Source organism: Trichechus manatus, unplaced genomic scaffold, assembly GCF_000243295.1.
Source record: "Trichechus manatus latirostris isolate Lorelei unplaced genomic scaffold, TriManLat1.0 scaffold00001, whole genome shotgun sequence".
NCBI classification, from domain to species: domain Eukaryota; kingdom Metazoa; phylum Chordata; class Mammalia; order Sirenia; family Trichechidae; genus Trichechus; species Trichechus manatus.
The window spans coordinates 45927694-45933147 of NW_004443937.1; positions in this window are offsets into that span (position 1 = coordinate 45927694).

A 5454-nucleotide genomic window follows, 5' to 3' on the forward strand; every position below is an offset into this window, starting at 1 on the left:
AATCAATAAAAGTGACGGTGTGGGATTTCAGAGACTAGATCTTAAAAGACATTGCTACTTCAGCTTGGTCTCTTGGTTTGCCCATTCTGGAGGAATCCAACTGCCATGTCGTGAGGACACTCAAGTAGCCTGCTGAGCGACCAATGTAGTGAGGAACTGAGGCTTCCCACCCACAGCCAGCACCAACTTGCCAGCCATGTGAGTGAACCACCTCGGAAACAGATCTTCCAGCCCCAAACAAGCCTTCAGTTGACTGCAGATCTAGCTAATATCTTGATTGCAACTTTATGAGAGACTCTGAGCCAGAACTGCACACAAAAGCTGTTTCTGAATTCTTAACCCACAGGAGCTGTAAGACTATACATGTTTATTGTTGTAAGTCCTTAAGTTTTAGGATGATTTGTTATGCATCCATAGATAACCAATGCAGAGGCATCTAAGAGGGGAATCAAGGTAGCAATAGCCTTAGTCTCAAGGAATAAAACTCTTGGTATGGAATTTTCAGATACCAATGCGGCAGTGAGGTGTGGTGGGAAAAACACAATAGACTAGACTTACAGTACCACCGTCCAGATATCAGCCAGATATCAAGATATCAGCTAGAGCTGTAGTCAACTGAAGACTTGTTTGGGGCTGGAAGATCTGCTTCTGAGGTGGCTCACTCACATGGCTGGCAAGTTGGTGCTGGTCCCACCACTACTGTAAAAACTCATGAAAAGGTTTACACACAAAAGAAACAATCTTTGATGGTTACAAGGGAGGAGAGGGGAGGGGTGGGGATGGAAAAACACTAAATAGACAATAGATAAGTGGTAACTTTGGTGAAGAGTAAGACAGTACACAATACAGGGGAAGCCAGCACAACTTGTACAAGGCAAGGTCATGGAAGCTCCACAGATACATCCAAACTCCCTGAGGGACAAAATTGCTGGGCTGAGGGCTGTGGGGACCATGGTCTCGGGGAACATCTAGCTCAACTGGCACAACATAGTTTATAAAGAAAATGTTCTACATTCTACTTTGGTGAGTAGCGTCTGGGGTCTTAAAAGCCTGTGAGCGGCCATCTAAGATACTCCACTGGTCTCACCCCTTCAGGAGCAAGGGAGAATGAAGAAAACTTAAGATACAAGGGAAACAGTAGTCCAACGGACTAATGGATCACATCTACCATGACCTCCAGCAGACTGAGTCTAGTACAACAAGATGGTGCCTGGCTGCCACAACTGACTGTTCTGATAGAGATCACAATAGAGGGTCCCGGACAGAGCTGCAGAAAAATGTAGAACAAAATTCTAACTCACAAAAAAGACCAGACTTACTAGCCTGACAAAGACTGGAGAAACCCTGAGTGTATGCCCCCCAGACACCCTTTCAGCTCAGTACTGAAGTCACTATCGAGGTTCACCTTTCAGCCAAAGATTAGACAGGTCCATAAAACAAAATGAGACTAAAGGGGCACAATTGCCCAGGGACAAACACTAGAAGGCAGGAGGGGACAGAAAAGCTGGTAATAGGGAACACAAGGTTGAGAAGGGGAGAGTGTTGACGTGTCGTGGGGTTGTCAACCAATGTCATACAACAATATGTGTACTAACTGTTTAATGAGAAGCTAGTTTGTTCTGTAAACCCTCATCAAAAGTACAATAAAAAAAAAAATAATAAAAAAGAAATCTGGATCCCAGACCTCTAGTTTACTTGTGAACCTTGGAGCAAGTTGATTCACTTGCTTTGAGTGACATAAGCAAATCCTGGGATGGAGAGGGTAATAAGTGTCATAAAAATAAGAGAACTATCAAAGGTATGTGGAATAACCTATATATTATGATACAAGTTACAGTGATACAATTCTGTTTTCTCTGAGGTAGTATATAATTTACTTTCCCCCCCACCCATCTACTTGAAAAGCAAAATACCAAAAAATCCCTAGTGCCAGGAAAAGAGTACGGGTGTCCAACATTGGGAAAAGCAACTATGCCTGGAGCAGTGGTTTAGGATCAAGGATAGTAGTCTACATGTACCTACCACTGCCCCACCCCCCATGGAAAATTTTGGGCTTGATATGTAATCCCTGGGTGGTTCAAACAGTTAATGTGCTTGGCTGCTAATTGAAGGGTTGGAAATTTGAATCTATCCAGAGGCACCTTGGAGGAAAGACCTGGCAATCTACTTCTAAAAAATCAGTCATTGAAAACCCTATGGAGCACAGTTACTCTGACACACACTGGGTCACTATGAGTCAGAATCACCTTGAGGGCAATTGGTTGGTTACGCATTGTCTGGCTTCTATTCTCTGATAAGTAAAATTAGAGGAGTTGAATCATATGATATTTAAAACTCAGCTCTAATATTCTGTACATTTATGATTCTAGGTTATTTAGACTACTCCTAAACCCCTGTCAAACACCTTCAGTTTCTGAAAATGCTGAAGGTCATTTGTGTGTATTAGAGGGACCCAGTGTTGAAGGTGATATACCAAACCCACATCAATTCAACAGGGAAAAGAAGACAAGCAAAGTGTGTTAATTTATTTCTCTTTATTCAGCTCACATTTACTGCAGTGTGCTATCATTTGCCAAGCCCTGCAGGGGATAAAGGAGAGGAAGTCACAGATTCTTCCTTCTGAAAGTTTGCAGTCTAGAAGGGGAATAACAAGGACCCAAATAACTCTCCTTACTGCATTTCTCCTCCCTCTTTTAGATACACACTATTCTTGTTCCCTTTCTTGTCCCTGTGAATAACACTGACTCCCAGAGAAGGATCTTAGAACAGACATTTTTACTTTGATGTGAGTTTAATTCATGGTGTTGCTTTTTAAACTTCATCTATCTTACATAATGAAAGGCTTAATCCTATGGTAAAGACATTTATGGCCATCATTAACAGACTTTTTTTTAATTTGGCCAAGTCTACCGTTAAAGCTTCTTCTTTTGTTAAATGGGGCTAACAATACTGGCACTGCTTATTTGCATTTTTTTGTTATCTGTTGTTATTGTCACTTGTGATTGAGCTGGCTCCAACTCATGGTGACCTTATGATATGTTAGTTATATTTACACTAGTTTTTGCTAGGTGGTGTCAAGTCGATTTTACCTCATAGCAACCCCATGTGACAGAGTAGATCTGCCCCATAGGGTTTTATTGGTGGTAATCTTTATGGAGGCAGATTGCTAGGTCTTTCTCCCACAGAGCCACTTGGGATGGTTCAAACTGCCAACCTTTCAGTTAACAGTTGAGCACTTAATTGTTTGTGCTACCAGGGTGCATTGTCATGGTAACTTTACATATAACAGAACAAACCATTGCCTGGTTTGTTAGCTTAGCATTCCTCTTCCCATTGCAGAACTAGTACCCCTAACCATAACTCAGCAGGGCTCTGGTTGGACTGACAATTGCAACCATTGCCTGGCCTCCGGGGTGGCCACAAACTTCATTTACTGGCCAATGATGGTAAACTGTTCCATAGCTCATTGAGACTGGCACAGGGGATGGGTAGGTACATGGGAAAAGCAGGGCCAATTAGAATATTTCCAAATGATTTGATTTCTGCTTCACCTGGAATCGCAAGAAACAAGGATGATGTATGCCTTGGCTACTTGTAGCCACATGTAGGAAGCCATCTTTAGCGGAAGAAAATGACACCATATTTAAAAAAAAAAGCGAAGCCAAGATACAGAGAAGGAAAGAAAAAGTGAAAATGAGAGGTGGGGTGGGGGGGAAGGAGAGGAAAAGAGAAAAGAGGACAGCAGAGGAGAGGAAGAAAGTTAGTTTGGCCCTCTGGGTATAGCCAAACCTGAAGGCAACCCACTTTATACAAGTCAGTAAGTTTGCTTTTATGCTTATGTCAGTTTAAGTCATGTTTCCTGACTAGTACACTAACTATAAGAGTTATTAGGAGGATCATGTAAAATAAGATACACCTACTCCTCACTTTGAACTTGCATATGAGCAATTGATGCTCTGTTCCACAGATGGCCCCTGGCTTTTTTCTGACTGATAGTATTGAGCTTTTCCATCCTCTCTTTCCACAGATGTAGTTGATTTCTGTGTATTCCATTCGGGGAGGTCCACATGCATAGTCACCATTTATGTTGTTCAAAAAAGGTATTTGCAGTGAAGAAGTCATTGGTTTTTCAAAATTCTATCAAGCTATTTCTGGCATCGTTTCTATCACCAAGTCCAGATTTTCTGACTACCAATCCTTCTTCTCTGTTGCCAACTTTCACATTCCAATCACCAGTAATTATCAGTGCATCCTGATTGCATGTTTGATCAATTTCAGACTGCAGAAATTGGTAAAAATCTCTGATTTCTTCATCTTTGGTCTTAGTGGTTGGTGTGTAAATTTGAATAATAGTTGTATTAATCGGTCTTCCTTGTAGGTGTATGGATATTATCCTATCACTGACAGCGTTGTACTTCAGGATAGATCTTGAAATGTTCTTTTTGAAGATAAATGCAACACCATTCCTCTTCAAGTTGTCATTCCCGGCATAGTACACCATATGATTGTCAGATTCAAAATGGCCAATACCAGTCCATTTCAGCTCACTAATTCCTAGGATATCAATGTTTATGTGTTCCATTTCATTTTCGGCAACTTTCAGTCTTCCTAGATTCATACTCCATACATTCCACTTTCCAATTATTAATGGATGTTTGCAGCTGTTTCTTCTCATTTTAAGTCGTGCCACATCAGCAAATGAAGGTCTTATAAGCTTGACACCGTCTACATCATTAAGGTAGACTCTACTTTGAGGAGGCAGCTCTTCCCCAGTCGTGTTTTGAGTGCCTTCCAACCTGAGGGGCTCATCTTCTGTGACTATATCAGACAATGTTCCCTGCTATTCATAAAGTTTTCACTGGCTAATTTTTTTGGAAGTAGACTGCCAGGTCCTTCTTCCTAGTCTGTCTTAGTCTTAGTCTGAATTTAGAGATTATCTCAAGAATAGATATGAAGCATTGAACACTAATGACTGAAGATTAGATGAGTTGTGGAATGACATCAAGGACATCATACATTAAGAAAGCAAGAGGTCATTAAAAAGACAGGAAAGAGACTTCCGGGCAACATGGCGCTGTAGGCAGAAGCACCACGCAGTCCCTCCACAGCAAAGATCCCTAAGCCAAACAGAGAAAACGGCAATCCTGAAACCCTAAGCATCAAATGAAGAGAGAAGGAACTCAGCCAAGCACCGAATGGAATAAGAAACTGACAGAGAACAGAGAACGAGGAGAGATACATGCAGAGGTCCCTTATCAGCTAATGCAGCATGGACCCACCATCTTGGACTCCTATCAGAGACCAGCGAACAGGGAGTATGAGAAAGCAGCTTCATGGAGCTTCCAACAGTAGACAGAATAACCAGTAACCAGTGATATATGCTTTCCCACCCTGCACCCTTCTTCACCCCCACTCGGCCTCCTCTGCTTCCCGCAGCCACAGTCTGTTGGGGCT